General features: G+C 40.1%; 1 pseudogene; it reads right to left on the minus strand.

The window, feature by feature from the left end:
• Positions 1-4,531: 4,531 nt before the first annotated feature.
• Positions 4,532-5,290, minus strand: Ighv-ps6 (immunoglobulin heavy chain variable region, pseudogene 6; annotated as a pseudogene).
• Between the last annotated feature and the right edge of the window lie 15,112 nt (positions 5,291-20,402).

Genomic DNA, 20,402 nt, shown 5'->3' on the forward strand with positions numbered 1-20,402 from the left:
AGTACATGGTGTTAAATTTGGTCATCCCTGAATACCATGAGCCTGATGGAGTCAGAATAGCAAACTTCATACCACCTGCAGTTCATCTATTATCAGGAGTCTGTGATTAGGTATACAAGGACCAAAGGTATCTAGGAACAAAGAAATATAGACACGAGTTTCTGAAGTGACATTTTGCACTTCAGATATCAGAATTCCACACCAGTATTGATATCAAATACCACTTGAAACAAAGCTCCTCTCGCTCAGTGGATCCTGGCCACATTGGAGTCAACATTTGGCCCTTGAAGTGATCAGGCTAGAAACCTTATCATAAGGTAATGCTTGTCTCTCAGAAGACATAATTCTCATAAAGTTTGAAATTTCCCAAAATATTATTTCAAGTTGGTACAAACGAGCCTGTGATTGCTGCTAAATAACTCTCCCCAGATCTAATCCAAGAACTCAATGCCTTATCCAAAGTACTTTTATTCATCCCCTGTAAGGGTTATCCTCACACGTTCCTTGCTCTTTCCTGAGCAGACATCACAAATGAAAACTAGTCTTCTTTTGGAATTTATTTTTAATTTACATAAATAGCATAAATATTGCTGAGGTCTACCCTAGCCTTTGGAGATTTAGAGATGAGGAGAAACAGATAGTTAGATAAAAGAATGATGACCTCTGGCCTTGTAACAATCTCTAACTGTACTGGGGGATAGATGCTAATGGCTTCTGGAATCTTAAAGCTCTCTTGCTTATTCTGTGCCTGAAAACCACTGGCTTCTTTTATCTTTAATTCTCTGTGCTCTATTAAACACCAAGAACTTAACTGCCCTGTGTGTCAATAAGCACAGACAACTTAACTCTTTAGGTTTAACTAAATACTGGGGGAATCTTTGCTTAAATAAGCACTGGGAAACTTAACTCTTTGTTACAAATATGAGTTTCAATGAATGCTTAAAAAAAACCTCTTTTTTAAATTTATTTTTACACTCCAGGTTTGATTCCCTGCCTGAACCCCCTCTCCCCCAAAAGCTGCACATCCCATATCTCCTCCCCACCCCACCCCCATTCTCAACAAGGATGTCCCCACCACATGCTAACCTGGGACAAGAAAGCTTCATTTATCCAGACACTCATCTGTCTGATGAGTCCCCGAGACACACACGGAGATCCACAGAAGGCAGCTGAGACCTACAGACTTGAAACCTTACAGCTACAAATGAACTCTCTTTCCAAAGCCAAATAGCTACTGAACTTGGGGAAAGTTACATGATAGTAAGGAAAACTTGATGTCTAATTAGATTAATCTACTGTTGTCTAAAACCAATGTTAATACCCTCAAACCATACAAACCATGCAACAATTATTTCGTTCAACGATCCTTTGTCCTCCTAAACCCACCCTCATCTCTTGTTACCACTCTACTTAATTGCCCTACCCCTCCTGCCTATTTAGTGGTTTGTTGTTTTTTTTTTTGATACTTCAATTCCACCCAAAATTTTCACTACATATGACACCTTTCATTTAAAAATTAAAGGGGGGGTTGTGTGGCAGGAGGCAGTGAAAGGCACCCTGATTCCTGATCTAGAGAGGTCGAATTCCTAGAAGACACTAAAAGGGTCAGCAGGTATGTCCTCAGTATCTCATAATATCAGGGTCTAATGTACCTGTGCCCCTAACAAAGACCACTGTTGAGAGGTTTTAGACAGACCAGTCATGTAGGGCAATACCTCAAGACCCTCCTCCACAGGTGAGAATGTGACTACAGGTTACATACGCCCAAAACCATCAGTCACAGAAGGCAACACCCCAAAGCCCTCCTCCACAGGTCAGAATTTTACCACAGGTTACATAGGTTCAAGACAACACCCTAAGCACCTCATCCACAAGCAAAGATGTGGCTACAGGTCTTATAGGCTCAGACAGATCAGACATAGAATGAGAACCATGCCTACAAATATGTAGATGAGGTCTTCCCAAGCTCTCAGGCCAAACAAATAGGAAGTACCTGCTGTCAGTCACTGACCCATCCAAAAAAACTGTATTCAAGTGTCCTGTCCAGAATTAAAGGTGTGCAGGAACTATTCCATCATGTGAGAGCTTCTGTCATAAAAGCTGTAACACTGCCATTTGGCAAAGACATACACTTGGGAAAGAGATATGCCGTTCCAGAAATGATCCCCTCCCCAAGCTTTCCTACACCCCTTGCCAACTAGTCAGTCCCCTGCTGGCTCAGCCCCAGCAACCAAACCAGTAGGCAGCAGCTAAAAGGAGCAGAGCCTACAACTGGGGCAGTAAAACTGTTCCCCCTCACTGCCTGAGGTCTCTCCCCTTGCCATAACCCATGCACCCAATCAGGTGAAAGATCTCAGTGGGAGAGCCCCAGGTGCCAGAGCCCTACACACCTGTTCCTCAAGTTCTGCACAGCTAATCTATTCAGATGTTTTTCTTTCACTGACACATGCCAAAAGTAATTGTCATTAGTAATGGTGACATTGACATGAAGATTGAAGAGGGCATGAGGGCCTGGTGCTCACAGAGAAGCAAAGTTTTATGGTTTACCACATCTGGATTTTTGGTTCAATTCCATTTATCAGTCTTTCTTATTTTACTCCAGTATCCCTCTGTTTTTATTAGAGGAATTTTAGTCGCACATGGATGTCTCCTCAAGGAAGGAGAAAAAAAAATCAAATAACTGCTCCATTCAGAAAGCTGAGAGTGGAGGTCCTTAAGAAACTGGTGATTTTTTTTTTACTATTTGTGGGAACAGAACTCATCCTAATTACCCAGATTGATTATCCCAGACTCTTCCATCCTATGGAGGTGCTACATATACTTTATGAACTGCTGAGATGTATGCTGTTAGTCAGAGACAACACTAGACTCTAGGCTGTAGCAATAGAACTACACGCATAGTCACAAGAATTTTGTAAAAAGTTTCTGTATGGCCACACCTTAACCTTTACTGTTCAACTGCATTTGGAATGATTATGCAAATTGGTGCTGCCCACAGACTCTTTTCCAAATTCTCTTATTATGTTGAAATATACCTACAATGAACATTCTGTGCTCAGATTCCTCAAAGTCCACTCCAGGTTGACAAGGCAATCAGCACCACATTCTCATTATTGTCTGCACATGGTTTGTTTCCCTCTATGACACTTGCAGGGATGACTTCAATAAAGAAAACTTTCCTAGGAGAAATTATTCTGTGCTCTTAGAGATGAATAATACAAAACTTCAAACTTAAAATACATACACAAACACAAACACACAACTATGCGCACACACAGAAATAGAGAGTGGGGGAGAGAGAGAGAGAGAGAGAGAGAGAGAGAGAGAGAGAGACTGAGATACACTAAAACCCAAACATTTTACTTACATAATTCTTTATACCTAAACATTACAGTTTTTACACATGCTTCATGGTAAATCCTTTCAGTCCTGCCTTTTCAACATGGTTTAAAGATTTAAACAAAGACATGAGACTTTTGAGCATATGAGAAATTTACACAACAGATATTTATCAGAAAGTTCTCTTTATTAATACGTTACAGTTCTTTTTCCTAAAGCTTATTGAAAATAGATTTCGTCATGCAATGTATTCTGATTACTGGTTTCCATTCCCCAACACCTTCTCAATCTTCTCCCAGTTGTACTCTGTTCCTAAAATTAGAAAACATATAGAATATAAATACCTTAAAAATAAAAGCAAACAAATGGAAATAGAACAAACAAACAAAAGAAAAATTTACTTAAAAAAAAAACACAAGAAACCTACGTGGATGGAGACACACACAAGTTCCCAAATACTGCATAGAACAAAGTTGGGCAATAAGTATACAGTCGACTCTGAGAGTGGATGCTATATCAGTATACGTCCATATTCTAAAGAGAGGAGTGAATGCAGGGATGATTACTGAGACTGGAAATGAAGTGAATATGAGATCAAACATTTATGTATAATCTTAGACCCTACCTCTATTAACAGGTACATACATTGTGTTGATAGAGGAGTTCAATGAAAAGTGATTTAATGATATTTTGACCAATGTACAGGAATTAAATTTGCATGTCTGTGCATTCTGATAAATATTTCTTGCATTCTAAGAGACTGGAATTTCTTCTGGAACACAAGACAAGAGAAAACAACACCCCTGAGGTCATTGAGATTATGAAAGACTGTTTGCTTTCCTATGTTAGATTTTATAGGTCAAATTTATATCATACATTATTTCCAACAATTACAAATCCTGGTTTCCCAGTATCCTGTGATATTTTTAACATGCATCACCATACTTTACACTTTATATTGCTTTATTTAATAAGAAACATGCCAATGGAAGTGTGAACTGGTGAAGTGATTCACAAGGTATGTTGGATTATAGGGTTATCCAAATAGCACCTCTTTATTCATAGATGTTCATTTATAAAGATGACAAAGGCACTACAGGACCGTGAGGAGGAGGCAATAAATGAGCATTCAACATTACTATAACTGAGCAAGTCTACAGATTATACTTTTCTGTCATCTCAGTACCATGGAAGCTTGCTGCTCCTCCATGTTTTTGACACATTCAGGATGTGGTTACAACACTGTGCACACTAATAGACCGCAGAGTCCTCACATGTCAGTCTGCTGAGTTCCATGTAGGCTGTGTTGGAGGATGTGTCTGCAGTCACTGTGGCCCTGCCTTTAAACTTCTCATTGTAGTCAGTATCACCATTTTCCGTATTAATACCTCCAATCCATTCCAGGCCCTGTCCAGGCCTCTGCTTTACCCAGTCAATATCATATTCAGTGAAGGTGTAGCGAGAAGTTTCACTGAAGACCCAGGCTTCACCAGCTCAGCTCCAGACTGCTGCAACTGGACCTGGGAGTAGACACCTGTGTAGAGAAAGGCAGCATGGATGTAATTTTCACCTCACGCCCTGTCTCCTCTTCAGATTGGGAAATGGAGAGCCTCTTACCATCAGTTACTGACAGGAAAAAGAGAAAAGCCCAGCACAATTCCATGAGTAGTGTCTGTGTGTTCAGAGACTGTGGAGACGACACTGATCATAGGTTGTTTTCAGGGTGTGGACAAACCTGTATTTACAATCATATACTCAGGTAATTTGCATATTAATGAACAGGGGACTTCTTACATAATAACCTAGTCCAGCTGCAGAAGAATTGGCGGAGAGGGAGTAAAGGCACATGGGTCAGGCCACAGGATGCTCAGGTACAAGTCCTAATCCTCTCTGAGGAAATGCATCCTAAACACTTGCACTCTGAGCAGAATCTGTGGATGTAACTTTACATATTAAGCTCTCAAAAGATTTTTGGCATGGTTCTTTTGCTCCACTGTGGCACAATGCCATCAGGTTGCTCTACAGATGGTTGTTGTGATGATGAAGAAGAAGAAGAAGAAGAAGAAGAAGAAGAAGAAGAAGAAGAAGAAGAAGAAGAAGAAGAAGAAGAAGAAGAAGAAGAAGAAGAAGAAAATGGTGGGATACTCCAAAAATGGCTATTTTTTTTTAGAATTTACTGCCTTCTTTCAGATATATGGAACTAATAGCTGCCTCTCCAACATGTTATATATTTCAACACTCACTACAATGACTAAAAGTATTGTACTATGCATATACACATAGAGTCATCACTTGTAAATAGTGAATATCCAGAAATCTTCCCCCAAAAAAGTGAATATATTTTACCCATCAGCCATCAAATGTCAAAAGACATTCAGCTTGTTGTAGGCCCTCAAGGTTTCCTCCCGATCCATGTTGTAACATATTATTTTTTAATACCTTACATTATTTTGTGATGAGATATGCACCAAAGTGGATACATTCACCTGTGGGGACAACTTGCCTAACTCAACTCCAAGAGATTTCCTGGATATTGGTAGGATTAACAGAAGATATCTTTACTTACTCAGCCATTTCAAGATCTCCACTATGGTAATTTTAACTGGATTGAATTGTGTGTGTGTGTGTGTGTGTGTGTGTGTGTGTGTGTGTGTGTGTGTGTTGTACTGGTAAATATAGATACTGAGAGTTTGTTTCTTCACTAAGAATAGTTCAATTCCTGAACATAGAATTTCATGAAAAAATTTCTGTGAAGTGTTTCACAAAGAATCATCATGTAATTCGAATATGTCAATCACATCAGGCCAGATCAGTTAATACACTTAAGAAAGGAAACCACAAAAGAGACAGAGTCCCTTCCACACCCTCCTCATCTATCTATGGGGATTATCAGCCTCATTGCACCCCCTGCTGTCCATGAACTTCCACACAGCTAGGTTTTAGATGGTTTACACTGAAGTCTGGCTTCAGAAATAATGTATCCCTGTAAATTCAGTGTTCATGGAACTCAGCTGAAGGGAAAAATGGATCGAGATTACATGTGGATAATGACTTATTCGTCAGAGATTTGACATTGTGCTAGTATTACTACAGTATCGCTCCCAAAACTAGGTTCCTCCTTGGTGGCATTTGGAACCAGCTCTTGAAGTTTCCTTTCTAAAAAGGTAGTGACAGGAGACAATAACTTCGTTTCTATCCTCAATAGGCTACACCTGGGGCAGAAAATCTGTGTTCAGAGTGTAAATCACTCAGGCTACATTGTATAATAGACAAAGTAAAAAGATTTACACAATAACTGTACTCAAGACTGAGCATGTTGACATAAATAACTGAAATGCTACAGCAGCTCAGGACCTGGCTGACTGTTAAGAGCTGAAAACATTTTGAACATACTGCTGTAATAAGCCTGTATTAACAAGAGTGGATAATTAGTGAACATTCTGACTAGAAAAAATTAAAAGGACCAACCAGACAAAGATCTGAATCCTAGAGATTTGCAATGAGAATCATTCAATAGTTACAGGGGCTCTCAGAGACTGAGTCACCAACCAAACAGCACACATGGGCTGGACCTAGGTCCCTAGCACATATGTAGCACATATACAGTTCAGTCTTCTATGTTGCCCCCAACAACTGGAGTGGGGGTTATGCCTAAAGCAGTTGCCTATCTGTAGAATGTATTCCCAGGCCCAGACTGCCGTGCCTGGACTCAGTAGGAGAGGATCCCCAAAAGCCTACAGAGAGTGGATGCAGCAGGGTTGGGGTATAGCCAATATGGCATCATCCTCTCAAAGGACAGGAGAGCAGAACAGAAGGATGGACTATTTAAGGGAAACAAATAAGGATAAAAAATGAATGGATGAATGAATGAATGAGTGAGTGAATAGATTGATGGATGGAGAGATAGAAAAATAAGCAAATGAAGGAATAAATAAATAACACTCCTTAGGATCTCCCATTATATCCTGGCCAATTAAAAATAAACCCCTCACCAGAAAATAGGTTATTCCATTTTACTTTTATAAAAAGTCATTTTCCTGTGTGCTGCATCTTTTTCCTCCCTATCCAGAGGAAGTCCTCCCTTTGCTACTGGAAGACATATCCTTCTTCTCCCTTGTTCCCTTCCCCTTCTCCTCATTATTTATCTCCTGATTTTTCCTCCTATTGCCTCCCCATTGTGGGAAACAAAACATCTTTGTGCTGACAACGGGGGCTTGGGATGTCCTGATACTCTGCAGCCATTGCTTTTCCATCACCTGTTTTGTCCTGCATTTGTTAGAGCAAATTTCTGAGAATATTGAAAGGGTGAGAATTTCAGGTGTATGTGGTTGCTGTAAGTTCAAAACCCATCATATCAGGAAGGATGACATTCATGCCGTTTTTCAAAGACACATGAATGCAGGAAAGCTGTCTGGGAAACCTGAAATACAGATAATTTCTCTCCATCACTGATTACAATTCTACTGTAATCAGCTCTGGGGTTATGTAGGAAAGATTCCTGAATGATGTCCACTCCTGTATCAGGAGTCCCCCAAGACCAAACTGGAGCTGCAGGAAAACAAGTAAGACCAGCTTTTCTGCTCCAAGCGACCTGCCTGGTGGTCTCAGGATACACAGAGGCAAAATTCCTCTGGGACCGGACAATTCCGGTTTTTAGCTGGACCCCCAACCTCGCTGATCCTGGCCCACAGCTCACTGCTCCCAAACACCTTGGGAGAGAGAGCTCACTGCCTGGACAGGTGGGCACTCCTGAGACTGCAGAGCTGGAGAGACCACCAATAGTGCCCACCCCTGCCCACATCCCTGGCCCAAAAGGAAACTGTATAGGGCCTCTGGGAACTGGAAGATAAGGGCACTAGAGCGGCAGGTCCCCCGCAGTCCAGACACTGCCCGGACCTGAAGGGACACAGTCAACAGTTCTCTGGACCCAAATCCCTTTAGAGGGAGAGCTAAACCTTCAGAAAGGCAGATACACCTGGGAAACCAGAAGACACTATACTCTGCCCACATTTGTGACTCCAGAGGAAAACACTTAAGGCCATCTGGGACCCCGGTGCACAGGGCTCCAGGAAAAAGCAGCGCAGGTCCTCCTGGTAGCCCCCCTCACAGAGAGCTCAAAAGTAGCCCCTCACAAACACCTTGAGCCTCGGGATAGCAGATAAGACCAACTTTTCTGCTCCAAGCAAACTGCCTGGTGGATATGGGACACAGACCTAAAGGAACAGCTGAAGACCATTAGACAGGAAAGACTACACGCCCAAAAGCAGAACACTCTCTTCCCATAACTGGCTGAAATAAAACAGGAAAACAGGTCTACAGCACTCCTGACACACAGGACTATAGGACAGTCTAGCCACTATCAGAAATAGCAGAACAAAGTAACACCAGAGACAACCTGATGGCGAGAGGCAAGCGCAGGAACCCAAGTAACAGAAACATAGACTAAATGTCATCATCAGAGCCCAATTCTCCTACCAAAGCAAACACACCAGAAAAGCATGACCTAGATTTAAACTCATATTTGATCAAGATGCTGGAGGACTTCAAGAAAGACATGATGAACTCCCCTAGAGAAATGCAGGAAAACATAAATAAACAAGTAGAAGCCTATAGAGAAGAATCACAAAAATTCCTGAAATAATTCCAGGAAAACAAAATCAAAGAGTTGCAGGAATTAAAAATGGAAGTAGAAGAAATAAAGAAAGGACACAGGAAAACAACCTTGGATGTAGAAAACCAAAGGAAGAGAAAAGGAGCTGTAGATACAAGCATCACCAACAGAATACAAGAGATAGAAGAGAGAATCTCAGGAGCAGAAGATTCCATAGATATCATCGACACAATGGTCAAAGATAATGTAAAATGGAAAAAGCTACTGGTCCAAAACAAACAAGAAATCTAGGACTCAATGAGAAGATCAAACCTAAGGGTAATAGATGTAGAAGAGAGTGAAGACTCCCAGCTCAAAGGAACAGTAAATATCTTCAAAAAAATCGTAAAAGAAAACTTCCCTAACCTAAAGAAAGAGATGCCCATAAATATACAAGAAGCCTTCACAACTACAATTATATTGGACCAGAAAAGAAACTCCTCCCGTCACGTAATAGACAAAAGAGCAAATGCACAAAATAAAGAAAGGATATTAAAAGCAGTAAGGGAAAAAGGTCAAGTAACATATAAAGGCAGACCTATCAGAATCACACCAGACTTCTCACCAGAGACTATGAAAGCCAGAAGATCCTGGACAGATGTCATACAGACCCTAAGAGAACACAAATGCCAGCTCAGGTTACTGTATCCTGCAAAACTCTCAATTAACATAGATGGAGAAACTAAGATATTCCATGACAAATCCAGCGCTACAAGAAATAATATATGTTAAGGCCCTACATAAGGAGGCAAGCTACACCCTAGAAAAAGCAAGAAACTAATCGTCTTGGCAACAAAACAAAGAGAAGAAAAGCACACAAACATAATCTCACATTGATATATGAATATAACAGGAAGTAATAATCACTATTCCTTAATATCTCTCAACATCAATGATCTCAACTCTCCAATAAAAGGACATAGATTAACAAACTGTATAGGCAATGAGGACCCTGCAATCTGCTGCCTAGAAGAAACACACCTCAGAGACAAAGATAGACACTACCTCAGAGTGAAAGGCTAGAAAACAAATTTCCTAGCAAATGGTCTGAATAAGCAAGCTGGAGTGGCCATTCTAATATCAAATAAAATCGCTTTTCAACCAAAAGTCATCAAAAAAGATAAGGAAGGACACCATATTCATCAAAGGAAAAATCCACCAAGAAGAACTGTCAATCCTAAATAACTACGTTCCATATACAAGAGCACTCAAATACATTAAAAAAAAACACATTACTAAAGCTCAAAGCACACCTTACACCTCCCACAATAATAGTAGGAGATTTCAACACCCCATTCTCATCAATGGACAGATCATGGAAACAGAGACATAGACAGACTAAGAGAAATCATGAACAAAATCAACTTAACAGATGTTTATAGAACATTCTATGCAAAAACAAAAGGATATACCTTCTTCTCACCACCTCATAGTACTTTCTCCAAAATTGATCATATAATTGGTCATAAAACAGGCCTCAACAGATAAAGAAAGATAGAGATAATCCCATGCGTCCTATCAGACGACTACGGGCTAAAAGCTGGTCTTCAATAACAATAAGGGAAGAACTCCCACATATACATGGAAGTTGAACAGTGCTCTACTCAATGATAATCTGGTCAAGGAAGAAATAAACAAAGAAATTAAAGACTTCTTAGAATTTAGTGAAAATGAAGGTACAACATACCCAAACTTATGGGACACAATGAAAGCTGTGCTAAGAGGAAAACTCATAGCTCTGAGTGCCTGCAGAACGAAACAGGAGAGAGCATATATCAGCAGCTTGACAAAACACCTAAAAGCTCTAGAACATAAAGAAGGAAATATACCCAGGAGGAGTAGAAGGGAGGAAATAATCAAACTCAGAGCTCAAATCAACCAAGTAGAAACAAAAAGGACCATAGAAAGAATCAACAGAACCAAAAGTTGGTTTTTTGAGAAAATCAACACGATAGATGAACCATTAGCCAGACTAACCAGAGGAGACAGAGAGTGTGTCCAAATTAACAAAATCAGAAAGGACAAGGGAGACATAACTACAGAATCAGAGGAAATTCAAAATATCATCAGATCCTACTACAAAAGCCTATATTCAGCAAAAGTTGAAAATCTGCAGGAAATGGACAACTTCCTGGACAGATACCAGGTATTGAAGTTAAATTAGGAACAGACAAACCATTTAAACAACCCCATAACTCCTAATAAAATAGAAGCAATCAATAAAGGTCACCCAACCAAAAAGAGCTCAGGTCCAGACGGGTTCAATGCAGAATTCTATCAGACATTCATAGAAGACCTCATACCAATACTATCCAAATTATTCCACAAAATTGAAACCGATGGAACACTATCGAATTCCTTCTATGAAGCCACAATTACACTTATATCTAAACCACACAAAGACCCAACAAAGAAAGAGAACTTCAGTCCAATTTCCTTTATGAATATCGACGCAAAAATACTCAATAAAATTCTGGCAAACTGAATCCAAGAGCACCTTAAAACAATCATCCACCATGATCAATTAGGCTTCATCCCAGGCATGCAGGGATGGTTTAATATATGGAAAACCATCAACGTAATCCATTATATAAACAAACTGAAAGAATAAAACCACATGATCATTTCATTAGATGCTGAGAAAGCATTTGACAAAATTCAACACCCCTTCATGATAAAAGTCCTGGAAAGAATAGGAATTGAAGGCCCATACCTAAACATAGTAAAAGCCATATACAGCAAACCAGTAGCTAACGTTAAACTAAATGGAGAGAAACTTGAAGCAATCCCACTAAAATCAGGGACTAGACAAGGCTGCCCACTCTCTCCCTACTTATTCAATATAGTCCTTGAAGTTCTAGCCAGAGCAATCAAACAACAAAAGGAGATCAAATGGATGCAGATTGGAAAAGAAGAAGTCAAAATATCACTATTTGCAGATGATATGATAGTATATTTAAGTGATCCCAAAAGTTTCACCAGAGAACTACTAAACCTGATAAACACCTTACGCAAAGTGCCTGGGTATAAAATTAACTCAAATAAATCAATAGACTTCCTCTACACAAAAGAGAAACGAGCCGAGAAAGAAATTAGGGAAACAACACCCTTCATAATAGGCCCAAATAATATAAAGTACCTCGGTTTGACTTTAACCAAGCAAGTAAAAGATCTGTACAATAAGAACTTCAAGACTCTGCAGAAAGAAATTGAATAAGACCTCAGAAGATGGAAAGATCTCCCATGCTCATGGATTGGCAGGATTAATATAGTAAAATGGCCATTTTACCAAAAGCAATCTACAGATTCAATGCAATCCCCATCAAAATACCAATCCAATTCTTCAAAGAGTTAGACAGAACAATTTGCTAATTCATATCGAATAACAAAAAACCCAGGATAGCTAAAACTATCCTCAACAATAAAAGGACTTCAGGGGGAATCACTATCCCTGAACTCAAGCAGTATTACAGAGCAATAGTGATAAAAACTGCATGGTATTGGTACAGAGACAGACAGATAGACCAATGGAACAGAATTGAAGACCCAGAAATGAACCCACACACATATGGTCACTTGATTTTTGACAAAGGAGCCAAAACCATCCAATGGAAAACGGATAGCATTTTCAGCAAATGCTGCTGTTTCAACTGGAGGTCAACATGTAGAAGAATGCAGATCGATCCGTGCTTATCACCCTGTACAAAGCTTAAGTCCAAGTGGATCAAGGACCTCCACATCAAACCAGATACACTCAAACTAACAGAAGAAAAAGTGGGGAAGCATCTCGAACACAAGAGCACTGGAGAAAATTTCTGAACAAAACACCAATGGCTTATGCTCTAAGATCAAGAATCGACAAATGGGATCTCATAAAACTGCAAAGCTTCTGTAAGGCAAAGGACACTGTTGTTAGGACAAAATGGCAGCCAACAGATTGGGAAAAGATCTTTACCAATCCTACAACAGATAGAGGGCTTATATCCAAAATATACAAAGAATTCAAGAAGTTAGACTGCAGAGAGACAAATAACCCTATTAAAAAATGAGGTTCAGAGCTAAACAAAAAATTCACAGCTGAGGAATGCCGAATGGCTGAGAAACACCTAAAGAAATGTTCAACATCTTTAGTCATAAAGGACATGCAAATCAAAACAACCCTGAGATTTCACCTCACACCACTGAGAATGGCTAAGATCACAAACTCAGGTGATAGCAAATGCTGGCTGTCAATCATTATAAGGAGGGCAGGGCTATAAAAATACACCCAGCTTCTCCCTGTCTCCTTCACCTGAGCTGAGGGCATCACATGGCAGGAGGACCAGGTCCCCTACACTTTCCCAACAGAGCTGCACATGCTTAACATTGTGGATGGGATGTCAATGACTGTATTCCCAAGTCACATTCTGTCATATTTAACTGAGAACCTGCCTCCTACCAGTGGAAAGAAGTTCCAGACAGATGTACAGATGCAGCTGACAATGAAGATGATGTCCTAACATGACACATGCTTGAAATTTTCTATTATTCTTTTATGTGCATATTTGTATATGTTTTTGTCCTTCCAATAAGGTTAATACATAATTAATAAAACATATGCTCACTTAACTTTTGCTCTCCTAAATTTGTAGTGTTGTCACAGTAACTACTTCACATCTACGGTTTAGTCTCTGAAGTTGTTGTGATGTTAGGAAAGGAAGCCTCAGAATTTCCTATGACTTCCTCACTCTCCAGATGTTTCTCTGCACCTGTTACTGTTTTTCTCCTGGTGAAAGTTGGATCTACACCACCCCCTGCTGATCCTGAGCATCCTCAAAGGGAGATGTTTCTGAACACACAGGGAACCTGCTCACTGTGTCTCCTGCACAGTAACACAAAGCTGTGTCTGAGTGGCAGCGGAGCTCTGCTTCAGAGTGAACTTGTTCTTGAATGGGAAAACTGACATTCTGATTGATTCTTCCGGGACAGCTCCACACCTTATAGAGAACTTAGTCTATTTTCTTTAAGGGCACATAGGTTCTTCCTGAACGTGAACAGCCACAGGAGGCTTTCACCTGTGACAGTCATGACTCATTGTCACACAGTGCAGAGGTACAACGTAAGCATGGGGAGGGTCTGGAAGCCAGGCAGCAATGGGAGTGGCACTAAGATAATAATGACTCAGGGTCAGTACTGGATGCAAGCTGTCAGTTCAAGTGCTCTCTGTTTATCCAAGGATTCTCTTCATTCTTCCTTCCTCTACTTTCATGCCTTTGCCTTCCCCCAACTTCTCGTTCTTTTTTCCTTCTCTCCTTTCATTCTTTCTTTCTCCCAACCAGGGAGCCCAAACACAGACTTTTACTTAGTAAAGTTACATCTTTAAGGCTTTGATCATTATTAATAATTATTTATGGGAAGAGAGGGGAGAAGCCATGGCAGGTGATATTAAGATTCTGCTCTGTGTATTTACAGTTTGTTATCAATGTTCCTAAGGGATGGATGGTACCGGGCTTTGTATGTTTAAGTGGGCAATTATATCTTACCAATTGGGTCAAAGATTATTGTGTTGTGTGTTCTTTTATGTGAGGGTTTGAGTATAGGAAAGTGTGTGGCAGCAAGAGACACTGGGTTGCCGAGGAGTGGGGATGTGTTTCCACCAAGATATCTAGCATACCATTTTATTTTTATATTTTTACAACAACAGATGGTGAGCCAAGGTGATGGGCAAGAATCCACTAGTGATCCTGATAGTTGAGAGAAAGTTTTTATTTTCTAAGTAAGAGGAGGCCGGAGCCATGTTAAATCATGTGATTTCTTAAGTGCAAGAATTCAAACAAAGAAATGGGGAAGCCACCTGGGCTGGCAGGCTGTAGGTCCCCTGCTATGTAAGAAGTAATGGCAGATCTGAGAGTTAGAGATTAAAAGCTGCTTTTTAAAGAAAGTTGTTTAGAAAGTCTTTCAGGATAGTCGTATTCTTTTTAACGTGGGCTCCACGGGAATTTTGGGTTGAAATCCAAGTTAGACAAGCTACTTCTTAATTACAGGTATTATTAAAAGGTGATTGAGTTTGTTTTTAGAAAGAAAAGAGTAAAGAGATTACCTGTATGTTTAAGTGGGCAATTATATCTTACCAATTGGGTCAAAAAATAATTATTTATAAAATCCTTAAATTTACATAAGTTCTATGAATTCGAGATCATTTGTTCCAATCCCTGCTTCCTTAAAGCAGAAACTAAACACAAAGCAAAAGCACATTTCCGTACAGGTTTACACAGCTTGTTCTTCATGGGCAGTTGGGAGTAGCTCTTGTGGTTTCCTGGTACAGCCTGTCAGCAGCCCTCAGTAACTGTTTTCATGTAAGAACAGAAAGATAAGGCACACTACTAAGGTTGAAATGATTTTTTATAAAGTTTTTACTTTTATTCATATAAAGCAGCCAGCTCTCTCTAGTATCTCTCTAGGCATTGTCACAGCCAATCCTACAAGTGACTAGGAAAAAAACTACTAACTTTTTGTATCTTGTACATCAACTTTTAATTCTCTAATCTTTATTCCATCATCTTACTGATTCAATAGCCTAATGTACTCTCCTTCACATACTATTTTTCTAGATATATACAAGTTTTATTCTATAATAAATCAATCATTTCCTTGCATTTTATAGACTCCTCTTTTCTATCCATACCTTTTCTTCCTGAGACCACTTTACCTCTCTATCCTTGATGTCCCCACGTTCATCCTGGCTGATTAATGCAGCAGGCATTGGACCGGAGAGAACATGTATCTCCTCATGATTCCAAATTCACATTGATCTCTGGCAGTGAACACTTTCTACAAAGGAGAATGTAGGCTTTGGCCTTTGTGGTTATATTGTCTAGATCCTTTCCCATGTCCCTAAAGGCAAAGGACAAGGTCTGTTCCTGCCATCCACAGCCTCATGACCACCTCCATTCCTCATAGCTGAGAAGGACATCTGCTTTTTTATTATGGAGTTATTTGTTCAATGAGTAATGGGGGAAGTATACTCCCCAGAAACAGAGATTGTAAGTAAAGTAGTGCAGACAATAGATCGATTTCAGGTCAACAATGTCATAAGTACACATGGGGATTATGTGGATCAATGGCTGGTGATGGATGATCCAGGGACAGGAACTGGGTCAGAACTGCCCTACTCAGCCATGTCAGACCCTCATGTCTTTCCTCATGAATCAATACAGCTGACCCACGGGTCTTCTAAGATTAGATGTTTGTTCACATTGTACTCCAGAGGACAAAAAGCAGCACTAACTATACAGAGATGAAAATATATTTCCCAGGTTTGGGGATGGTTGCATTCAATCCTGTGCTAAACCAAATGGAAAAAGGGAACCAGGGAACTGGAAGAGGTCAGAGCGCAGGCCAAGTACTGCAGAAGGTGTGTTTAGTAAAATTACACACAACATTATTTATTTTCCTATTCCCAGATTAGTTCAGAGAGTTTTATGAGCTGCTGTGTTGGGCATGGTGAATTCTTCCTTTGTGGAGCTTATCAGGAGGGAGGATACTTTCCATCTTTCTTCCTGCAAAACTTTCCACTAAGAACTTTCTGCAGTGCTGATTTGTTCATCATGAGCTGCATTAGATTGTACTTTCTTGAAATACTTTTATTTTTCCATCAATTTTGAAAGAAAATGTAGCAGGGTATAACATTCTTGGCTCACAGTTGCTTATTTTCAGAGCTTGAAATATTACATTCCACATCTTTCCCGACTTTGTGGTTGCTAACAAAGGGTCTCGGGTAATTCTGCTGTTTCTGTCTTTTTATGTGAATTGGTGTTTTGGATGCCTCCTTTAGTATTGTTTCTTTGTTTTTTATATTTGACATCCACATTGAAATATTCCATACTCCTATTTGATGTTCTACATACCTCTTCTTTTTGGAAGCCTACTTCTTTCTTTAAATTCCATGTAATCTCTCTAATTAGTTGATGTTTTTCATTGAATTTTAAATCTGATTCTTCTACACTGTGAATTCTTTTTTTTTTTTTTTGGTTTGTTTTGTTTTTGTTTTATTGTTTTTTGTTTTTTTTTTTTTCATCTTTATTGACTTGGGTATTTCTTATTTACATTTCTATTGTTCTTCCCGTTCCTGGTTTCTGGGCCAACATCCTCATAACCCCTCCTCATCCCCTTCTCTATGGGCATTCCCCTCCCCATCCTCTCCCCATTATCGCCCTCCTCCCAAAAATCACTTCACTGGGGGTTCAGTCTTGGCAGGACAAAGGGCTTCCCCTTCCACTGGCTCTTACTAGGCTATTCATTGCTACCTGTGAGGTTGGAGTCCAGGGTCAGTCCATGTCTAGTCTTTAGGTAGTGGCTTAGTCCCTGGAAGCTCTGGTTGGTTGGCATTGTTCATATGGGGTCTCAAGCCCCTTCAAGCTCTTTCAGTCCTTTTTCTAATTCCTTCAACAGCGGTCCCATCCTCAGTTCAGTGGTATAATGTTAGCATTCGCCTATGAATTTGCTGTATTCTGGCTGTGTCTCTCAGGAGAGATCTACATCCAGTTCTTGTCAGCCTGCACTTCTTTGCTTCATCCATCTTATCTAGTTTGGTGGCTGTATATGTATGGTCCACATGTGGGGCAGGCCATGAATGGGTGTTCCTTCTGCCTCTGTTCTAAACTTTGCCTTCCTATTCCCTGACAAGGGAATTCCAACAAGGGTATTCTTGTTCCCCTGTTAAAGAAGGCACGAAGCATTCGAATTTTGGTCATCCCTCTTGAGTTTCATGTGTTCTGTGCATCTTGGGTAATTTGAGCATTTGGACTAATAGCCACTTATCAATGAGTGCATACCATATGTGTTTTCCTGTGATTGCGTTACCTCACACAGGATGATACTTTACAGTTTCATCCATTTGCCTATGAATTTCATAAAGTCATTGTTTTTGATAGATGAGTAATATTGTGTAGACGTACCACAATTTCTGTATCCATTTCTCTGTTGAAGGGTTATTTCCAGCTTCTGGCTATTATAAATAAGGCTGCTATGAACATAGTGCAGCATGTGCCTTTGTTATATGTTGGGGCATCTTTTGGGTACATGCCCAAGAGAGGTATAGCTGGGTCCTCAGATAGTTCAATGTCTAATTTTCTGAGGAACCTCCAGACTGATTTCCAGAGTGGTTGTACCAGTCTGCAATTCCACCAAAAATGAAGGAGCATTTCTCTTTCTCCATATCCTCTCCAGCATCTGCTGTTGCCAGATTTTTTTATCTTAGCCATTCTGAATGATATGAGGTGGAATCACAGGGTTGTTTTGATTTGCATTTCCCTTATGACTAAAGATTTTGAAAATTTCTTTAGGTGCTTCTCAGCCATTCAGCATTCCTCAGCTGTGAATTCCTTGTTTAGGTCTGAACCCCGTTTTTTAATAGTGTTATTTGTCTCCCTGCAGTCTAACTTCATGAGTTCTTTGTATATTTTGGATAAAAGCCCTCTATCATTTGTAGAATTTGAATTCGCTCATATAGGGACTGGTAACTGTTGTGGTGTAGGTTTTTTTTTTTTTGTATATGTATCATTTCCTTGTACTTTATACATCTGTTAAAGTGCACATGTTTTCACATCTAATGTTGTTTATAACCAATATTAATACCGTCAAGCAGTACAATCCATGGAGCACAAACTTCATTCGATGATCCTTTGACCTGCCAACCGCACCCTCATCCCTTGTTACCACACTAGCTTAGTTGCACTACCCCTCTAGCCTATTTAGTCTTTTCTTTTGATACTTCAATCCCACCCATAATTTTCACTACAAATAACACCTCTTGTTTAAAAAAAAGTAAAAGGGGGAATTGTGGGGCAGCAGGCAATGAGAGGTACCCAGATTCCTGAAGGAGATAAGTCTAATTCAAGGGATACCCTAAAAGGGACAGCAGGTGCATTACCAGTATCCCAGAATATCTGGGCCTCACATAGCTGCACCCCCAAAGTTCCCTGTAGAGAGTTTTGAAACAGATCAGTCATGTAGGGCTATGCATCAAGCCCCTTCTCCACAGGTGAGGAAGTGACCACAGGTTACGTAGGCTCAAAACAATGCCCTAAGCACCTCCTCCACAGGTTAAGATGTGAATACAGGCCATGTAGGCTCATGACAGATCAGGACAAAAAAAAAACCAGGACCATGCCTCCAAATATGTAGATAAGGTCTTTCCAAGCTCTCAGGCCAAGGCAATAGGAAGTACCTGCTGTCAGAACCTGATCCATTCAAAAAAATTTATTTAGGTGTCCTGTTCAAAATCACAGGTGTGCAGGAACTAGTCCATCTTCTGAGAGCTTCTGTCATAAGAGCTGTAACAATGAAGCAGCTTGGGAAAGAGATCTGCTTGGGAAAGAGATTTGCTCTCCCTGATATCATTGCCTCCAGAAGCTCCCCTGCACCCCTTGTCAGCTAGTAAGTCCCCTGCTGTCTCAGCCCAAGCAACCTAAGAGGCAGACTCAGTGGAAAGGAGCAGAACTAGAAGCAGGGACTAGAGAAGCTGTGCCCCTCCCTGCCTGAGATCTCTCCCCCTTTACCCAAACCATATCCCTAGTCAGGCACGAGATCTCTATGGGAGAACCCAGTGTGACAGAGTCCTCCACACCTGTTCCTCAAGTTCTGCACAGCTAATTTAATTATAATGTTTTTCTTTCACTAACACATGCAACAAGTATTTATCAATATTATTGAAAACATTAACATGAAGATTCTAGAGGGCATGAGGGCCGGGTACTCACAGAGAAGCAAGGTTGAATAGGATAACCTTGTCTGAATTTTTGATTCAATTTCATTTATCAACCATTCTTATTTTACTCCTATATTCTGCTGTTTTTACTACAGGAATTTTAGTCACATAGGGATGCCTGCTCAAGGAAGGAGAAAGAAATCAAATATTTACACCCCATTCAGAAAGATGAGAGTGGAGGTTCTTAACAAACTGGTGGGTTTTTTGCTATCTATGTGTACAAAAATGCACCCTATACCCAGGATGATTATATTTAGTATTGAGAGTTCATGTTGGTGGATTTTTTCCTTTGATGAATATGAAGTGTCCTTCCTTATCTTTTTTGACGACTTTTTGGTTGAAAATCGATTTTATTTGATATTAGAATGGCTACTCCAGCTTGCTTCTTCAGACCATTAGCTTGGGAAGTTGTTTTCCAGTCTTTTGCTCTGAGGTAGTGTCTGTCTTTGTATCTGAGGTATATTTCCTGTAGGCAGCTGTGTCCTCATTATCTATTTAGTTTTTTTTTTATTATTAACTTGAGTATTTCTTATACACATTTCGAGTGTTATTCCCTTTCCCGGTTTCCGGGCAAACATCCCCCTCCCCCCTCCCCTTCCTTATGGGTGTTCCCCTCCCAACCCTCCCCCCATTGCCGCCCTCCCTCCATAGACTAGTTCACTGGGG

Source organism: Rattus norvegicus, chromosome 6 (genome assembly GCF_036323735.1).
Source record: "Rattus norvegicus strain BN/NHsdMcwi chromosome 6, GRCr8, whole genome shotgun sequence".
NCBI classification, from domain to species: Eukaryota; Metazoa; Chordata; class Mammalia; order Rodentia; family Muridae; genus Rattus; species Rattus norvegicus.